The sequence below is a fragment of the Octodon degus genome, unplaced genomic scaffold (genome assembly GCF_000260255.1).
Source record: "Octodon degus isolate 3935 unplaced genomic scaffold, OctDeg1.0 scaffold00248, whole genome shotgun sequence".
In the NCBI taxonomy this organism is placed as follows: Eukaryota; Metazoa; Chordata; class Mammalia; order Rodentia; family Octodontidae; genus Octodon; species Octodon degus.
In genome coordinates, this window is record NW_004524824.1 from 880,062 (window position 1) to 888,384 (window position 8,323).

The window sequence follows — 8,323 nt, forward strand, 5'->3', positions numbered from 1 at the left end:
GAATTTCACTAAGCAAAATAACAGGATTTCAACAAAGGTTGGTATAGTAAATAATGTTTTCAAATTGGTTGTTTATATTACCAGATAAGTGTGAAAAATTGGTAAAAATAAATTTGTAAGAAATTAAAAGGAGAAAAAGAAAAAAGTCTCTAACTGCTCCTTTCAATAAACCAGATGAAAACGGCAGCACAATTTCCCAAGCTATCATGTAAATATGCATAAATGTATCTTTCTCATTTCTTTCTTTCCTTTCTCCTTTTCTTTTTCCCAGTTGTTCCTTACCTTTGAACAAATTATTTCCCTTTTGCAATATCTATTGTAGCTTTCCAATTTTATTTACTCTTCCAGTTTTTATTTACATTAGCAAAACAATATGATGTTTGCACATGTGGGTCTAATTTATTTCACTTATGAGTATAGTCTCTAGTTGCATCCATTTACCTATAAAGGCCTCAACCTTAACTTTTTAAATAGTTGAATGATACCCTATTATATAAAACACCACATCTTTTTTTATGCATTCCTCAGATGATGGACATTTGGATTGTTTCCAGTATCTAGCTATGACTAATTGTGCTGCTATAAACATGGGCACACATATTTCTGTGGTATGATGTTTTCAGTCCTTCTGGAAAAATACCTAGAAAAGGAATAGCTTGGTTGAATAAGATCTCTAATCTTAGCTTTTTGAGGAATCTCCACACTGATTTCTGTAGTTGTTATACCAGTTCGTACTCCTAACGAACAGTGGACAAGAGCTCCTTTATCCCCACTGTCCTTCCAGAATTTGTTATTGGTTGACTTCTTGAAGACAGTCATTCTTTGTGGGGTGAGATGGAATCAGTGTTGTTTTAATTTGCGTTTCTCACATGTCCAATGATATTGAATTTTTTTTCATATATTTATTTACCATTTGTATTTCTTCACCTGAGAAGTGTATATTCATCTCAGATACCCATTTTTGAATTGGGTCTTTGAGTTTTGGGGACCTGATTTTTTAAAAATCGTTTGTATCTTCTGGATAAACATTCTCTGCCTGAGGAACAGTTGGCTATAATTTTTTTCCCATTTCATGGGTTTTGGTGATTTCTTTTGACATGAAGAAACTTTTCAAAAAGATGAGATTCCAGTTGTTGATTCTTTTAATATTTCTCATGCAGTTTTGCTTTTGTTCATGAACTTTCTATCTACCCCTAATTCTTCAAGATATCTATCTACTTTTCCTACCAGTATATTTAGTGTTTCTACTTTAATATTTAAATCTTTAATACATTTTGTCTTTGGTATAGTGCATGGTGACAGACATTGGTCTAATTGTAATCTTTGACACATGGAAAGCCAGTTTAATATCATTTATTAAAGATGCTATAAAGAATATTCAAGGGAAAGCATATTACAAAATATTTTCTGTCTTAAAAATTACCCAAGTATTGATTGTTTACTTTCTTATCAGTTAGTGCTCTACTTCTCACATGTAAGTTTGTAAATTACCAGACTATACTTAGAGATTTAAACCCACAGAGAGTTAGTGACATGGTTGGGTATAGGTCTCCAGAACCCTTTGCAGAGGCCAGGTCCAAAGCCCCGTGTCATATGTGCCTGTTTCCAGGTTGGCTTATCTGCATTTTGTCAACATTTTCAAGGTCCATATTTTTGTAGTCTATCCAATAATGATTTGTTGTAGAGAACTCTCAATAAAGCTGTCTGACTGCCCAGCTTCTTAGTTGTATTTTCATTCTTATTTTTCACTAATGCTTTTACTTCCAAACAATTGTAAAAAAAAAAAAAAAAATTAAATATTCTTGATTTCCTTAAAACATTCACCCAGTTCTGTGCCCGTGGCTTCCATACAATCCCTTCTATAATTTTAGGTTAAGAAATAAAAAAATTTAGAAAAATGCATATTCCAGTTCTCAGTCTGTTGATTTCACATATTTCTGCTGCCCTACAAGGTGCTCAGGTTTCTCCAAGAGCGTGAGGTGCATGTGGCACCCCAACTGCAAAGTGCATGAAATTACTTTTTCAACATTTTTTCCTTTTAAAGTCAGATAAGATAAACTATTTTATACTGAATTTGGTCAATGGTGGAATTATTTGCTTATAAAATTAAGAATGGTAATGGGAAGATCACACACCAAAAAGTAGTGCTACCTTTTATAATCAAAGATTGAATACAATTTTTAAAGTGAAGGATCATTAAAACAAAACCCCTTTCTTTCCATTCAGGTTCACTACAGGTAGGGAGTGGTTCTTGGGAGTATAGTTTGGAGTTTCTTGTGTTTAATTGCTTCATGGAGTTGACATGCTATTTAACAGCTTCTTTTCCTCAAACAAATACCTTCTCTCTTGCTTTGTACCTAAGCAGGTAGAGTCAGCCTCTTCACGCTGTCTTTGTGTCCATCGTTCATGCTTTTGAAAATTTAAAAAGTTGAAAAAAAAAAAGAAACGATTCATAAATCTGTGTCCTTGAAAAGTTTCTCTACACCCTGAAAACACTATCATTTATCTTAATCTACTTGATCATAGACCAGAGAGGTGGAAGTTGTGGGCGGAGACATCTTAAAAGTGGAGAAAAATTTAAAAAGTATTTTTGTTTCCTTAACTAATCAAATGATATTTAGTACTACAATGTATCATTCTTTCAGCACAGTGAAGCTAAGAGGTTGGCAAATATTTGAGTGAGGAAAAAAGAATTAATTGTGGTTAAGAATCCAAAACACTTTACAATGCTATAAATAACTGAAAGATATCCTTATTCTTTCAGTTATGGCATGTGGGCCTATTTCTTCAACTGGGCATGGAAAAATCACTTAATAAATAGATATAACAAAATACTGACCACATGTCAATGAGGTTGGGAAAAGCATGGTAAAAAGAGGAAAAGGGTTATGTGAAAAGAGTCACCCTGCAGCTTCTGCATTCGCTGTTCACCTAACACATCACTTGATTGTTCATGTGTGTTCATAAATACATGGAGAAGAGCATGTTGAGATTCTTTTTATTACTCTGAAGCTGAAAAAATATATATATATATGTATACGGTTTAATGAATTTAGGACAGGATGTACAGGGTGCACACGGTCTCACTATGTAGGCTGGTGGTATGGTTTGTGTCTAGTGGTCCCCCCAAAGCCTCATGTAAGTTATGGGGCAGAGGCAGCTGGAGGAGTGAGCGGCTTGAGGGACGGGGCCAGAGGACCAGGGAAGGGCCCGAGGGGCGGGGCCAGACAGGGGTGGGGCCAGATGGGGCGGGCCAGATGGGGCGGGGCCAGATGGGGCGGGGCCAGATGGGGCGGGGCCAGACAGGGCGGGGCCAGACAGGGCGGGGGCAGACAGGGCGGGGCCGAAAAGCGCAAATCATTAGACTGGCTAGCCTGTGCTTTCTCAGAGGTGTAGGGAGGGTCCTTCTGGACCCTGCAGCACCCGAGCCTCTCCTCCAGTCTTGAAACCTCCAGTAACTGTGAGCTAAATAAACCTTTCTTTCTCTCATTTTGAGTGTTGGGTATTTGTCCCAGCAATGAGAGAAGAGTAACTAGTACAGATGAAATCATAGTGATTCTCCTGTTTTCAGCCCCCCAAGTCCTGGGATTACAGGCATGCGCCACCACGCCCAGTCTCAATGGCCATCTCAGAACGCCCTGGGGGAGGGGCGGCAGGCACGCCGGGGATCGAGCCCTGGGCGCTGCGCTCGGCTGAGGCAGGCGCTTTAGTCTGCTGAGCTATCTGGCCGTTCCTGAGTTTATTTTAATTGATCTCAAGAATCACGCCTCTTTTCTGGCTACAGTCTTTATGTTATTTAGTAACATGTAGAGAGATTCCTTTCCAAAATCATTTCTCTGCATCTATTTCGTCTTTACACATTATCCTGTTCTTTGATTTAATAACTCAATGTCTTTGGTTGGGTCCAAATCTCTTTCTTTGCACTGAAAATATTTTAGAATTTATGTTTTCTTTTTAACCCCTTTTTAATTCATAATTGACATGTTCTTTCCTATCCTAATTTGTATGATACAGATTTTTGTTTCCATCCATGCTGTGTATTTTCGCTACTTTTTTCTCTTTATTGTCTCAAAAGAGTGCCAGTTCATTTTATTTCTACATTATAGCATTCATTATAAGTCATTTTCTTTATTTTTGAAATTAAATACACAAATATTTTAAAAATTAATTTTATTTATAACACATTAAGCCCAGGGGAATTTAAATTTTGAGTTTTTCTTGGGAACAAAAGTTTTAATCACAAGTCTTCATTACAAATCTATGCTGGGTGTTAAGAGTTATTGCTTTTAATCAGGCTGAGGAATTTATGTACCATACTTTTTGACTTTAACTTTCAAAGAAAATTAAAGTTGGATAATGCCCACTAGCCTACACAAATAATAATTTAGAAGAAACAGAACGGGAACATAAATTTGATCTTGAAAATTTGCACACTCCTGGTCAAAGGAGCAGCAAAATCTTTAACTTTTTTTGTTTCATGAATATTCTTAATTTTTTATTTACATACAGAAAATCATACATATGCTTTCCTAGCTATAATCAGTTAGTAAAACATGGCAAGCTTTCTTTTTATTTTTTTAAATAATTTTGTTGAGAAACAAATAGCAATGATACAGTTTCAAAACCAATTACTAGCACAATTTCAATAATTAATATGTTGCATATTGTTGTCTTAGTGGTTATTCATTGTATACGATGCAGACATGATATCCTCTCCTCAAACACTATTAGAACAAATCTTTCTTCTTATTGAATGAAGAGAAAGTAGCTATATATCTATCCTAACTATTTTGCATATACAGATACAAAATGATCTTCATTTGTATCCCCATTTTTTGTTTACTTTTGTCAGAGATGGGCATTCCATTGTCATTTAAATACTGTACGTGTGTGAATTCAGCAAAATATTCCAATATAGTCCAGTAGTCCATAATAGTAGTGGATTTTTTAAGACTGGCAATGTCAGAATTGTTGGCTTGCGCCTTTTTTATAGCTCAGCATATTAATATGGCTTTACTTTTTATACTTCGTTTTTATACTTTTCTGCTGGATAGTTAATACCAAGATAAAGCAAGACCTATATAACAAGAAATGTAACTTTTGTATCTGATAAGGTCAGTCAAATCCCCTCAAGAGTTCTGTGAGTTTTGGCAAATGCACAATTTTAGAGCATTGGGGTGGTCCATAATTTCCCTTCAATCTGCGGTCACTTTTTCCTACTGCCCACAGCCTCTGATATAACTTCTGTTCCCACAATATTATATTTTTCTGGGAGTCATACTACTAGAATTATAGTGTTCAGCCTTGCGGGCTTAGCATCCTTTGCCTGGCAAAGTACTTTTGCAATTAATCCATGTTTTTGTGCTTATCAATACTTTGTTACTTTTTATTGTTGATTCTGTGATATCAGTTTTTAGCCATCCACATGCTGATGGGTATCTGAGTTGTGCCTACTTTTTAACACTTATATGTAAATTTGCTTTCATTTTTTTTTTCTTTTTTTGTATTATCGGGAAGAATCTACAGGCTGTTCAGGGTCTCACTAGTTGATCAGACTCTTAGTGATCTGCCTGTTTATAGCCTCCCAAGTGCTGTGATTACAGGTGCACGCCACCACGCCCAGTCTCCATCGCCTGCTCAGCGCACCCCAGGGGTGGGGGCTGGCGTGGCAGGCCCGGAGATTGAACCTCTGGCTCCTGTACCTGCTTGTAGTCTCTTTAATCCGCTGAACTATTTGGCTAGTCCTCATTTCTTGGTTTTGTTGCCATGAGCAACTGAATTTACCCCATGGATTCTCTGCTTAGAACATGGGATATAATAGTCCAGTGCCCATGGAGATATTAAAAGTAATTCTCTCATACAGTGAGTGCCAAATGCTCATTTTTTAACCATCATTTAATGTGGTGATACTCCCATGAAGCTGGATAAAAGATCAAGCATAATTAAATTTTAAAAATGAAAATTATGTTTTCCTCAGAAGTAAGCTAAATCATGCAGGAAAATTTGATTTCAATAATAGAAATTAAAGGGCCGGGGAGATGGCTCAGTAGAATAAGTGCTTGCTTGGCAAGCACAAGGGCCTGAGTTCAATCCCCGGTTCTGCCAAATAAATAAATAAAATTTTCAAAGTCATTGATTGCAAACTGAGGTGAAAAGCATTTAAAAAATAATAATAATAGAAATTAAGAGGCTGGGGAGATGGCTCAGTGGAATAAGCGCTTCCCTGGCAAGCACAAGAGCCTGAGTTCAATCCCTGGTTCTGCGGGAAAAAAAAAGAAAAAAGAAATTAAGTACCTATTGCTGAATAAAAAGACTGCTCCACTGAATTCTGAAACATGCCACATGAGCCAGGGTCAGTAGTATTTTGCTTTACAGCTCAAAAAATTAGCGAACAATGAAGGTGGTAAGTTGTTCAGCATTACACCACGAAGGAATGGGTGGCGTAAGACTAAGACAGCTATAGTTCAGAACACATAGAATTAACAAGTATTTAAGGACAAAACCTGCTAGTGTGCCAAGCAAACACATTGTTTCTCCTAAATGTATAATCCAGTTTTGATGAGTCTAGGAGTCTACTTCAGTCATTAATTCATGTTTATCATGGCTAATAAAGAAATAATTAATGAACAAGTCATTTCAAACAGCTATTCACTAATTTGCTACTAGAGTTCCAGTGCCCTGTGTGCTGACCTGGAAGTTTAGGGTCAAAAGTTCTTTCTGGTCTTTAACCATGCATATCTTATAGCTTCCCAGACAGTAAGGGGCTTGATAGATTTATGGATTTATTTATTGTAAATTACTTGCCAGAGAGAGACATTTCATTGTAAAACACTCCCTGGTATTGATTGAGCAGAATGAGGCTGTCATCATTAAACAAATCTTCCCAAATACCCATTCTATTAAAACTAATTGGCCGTGTCTTTTCCATAAGTAGGGTAGCTGTCCACTTCATGTGCTCACTAAGAAAGGTTTTATTTGGCATTTACGCACTACTCACCCACTGGCTCAAGATGACGTTCTTACCGAAGATTCAGGAAGGCTTTCCTTGTCTGAATTAAAAGAAAGTCATGGAAGAAAGTCTAAAAACTATGGCTGTTATAATTATTTTTACTTTAATACATACACATTATTTTATTTAATGTTCAATTATCTAATTTGCTAGTTGTCTGACTTTTAAGAAAGAAATGTCATCATCTCAGTCATACTTTTTATTTTTATTTTTTGTATTTAGGGCAGGGTCTATGGGGTCTACAGTGTTTCACTACACAGATCTGATTCGTAGTGATCCTCCTGTTTTCAGCCTACTAAGCGCTGGAATTATAGGCATGGGCCACCAAGCCCAGTCTCAATCTCTCTCTCTCAGCGCACCCCTGTGGCAGAGCCAGCAAGGCAAGCTGGGGATTGAACCCCTGTCGCTGTGCTCTGCCTAAGCAGGCGCTTTAGCTGCTGAGCTATCTGGCCAGATTTATGGAACATGAAGTAGAATTATGTTTTCAGCACCATGCATATTTCTCAGTTATCCTGTATTGTTTATTTTATTGGGCCAGTGACTTAGAGTTAGTGTCCTTTTTCTAAGTTGATTCTTCAGCTAGTTCTCCAAATCCTTTCATATAATAAAGCAAATCTTCCATTAGTCAAGGCTATGATTCTTTATTCTAAGCATTCTTTCACTCTTCATAGACTGTCAACTTCAGCACTTTCTTTTTTTTCAACAAATCTTAGCATATCAATAATGCCATGGCTGGTCATGAGACTATGAGTTTTAAGGGTTTTTTTTTTCTCTGTATGATCTATAATAACTAAGTAACATGCTGAACATTGTTATCACTAAATTTTTCCACCCCAAACCACTAGAAATAGCATGAGATTCTCTGATAAATTTTTCCTTTTATTATAGCTCAAGAGTTTGATTAATTCTACTAGGATTTTACTGGACTTTTGGGAATTGTTCTATCTTCCTGTAAGCTTTTTCCTACTTCTAATTTTCATTTAAATCAGATTGGGCTAAATGACCTATCACTTCAATAACAATCTTGCATGTTTATCTTATCGATCCAAAAGCCCCAACTCTTTTTTTTAAGAGAACAAAAATCAGTAAAAAAATTAAAAGATACTTAATTTCACAAAAAAAAATGATAGGAATTCAACAATGGTTGTTATAATACCTATCGTCTTCAAATTAGTTGTTGAGATTACCAGATATATGCATATAAAATTGATCAAAAAATTGAAACAAAGAAAAAATACATTAAATGTTCTTTCATTGAATGGTAGAAGTCAGCAGTGCGATTATCCAAGCTATCCTGTGTCTGTCTGTCTGTCT

At 36.2% G+C, this 8,323-nt stretch overlaps 1 long non-coding RNA gene across 1 annotated transcript in view; it reads left to right on the forward strand.

The window, feature by feature from the left end:
- The first annotated feature begins 2,031 nt into the window (after positions 1-2,031).
- The window catches only part of LOC111813964, a 20,721-nt gene continuing 14,429 nt past the window's right edge, over positions 2,032-8,323 (forward strand). The window contains exon 1 of the long non-coding RNA XR_002819072.1: positions 2,032-2,043. This is a non-coding gene — a long non-coding RNA (uncharacterized LOC111813964). The remainder of the gene's footprint in view (positions 2,044-8,323) is intronic.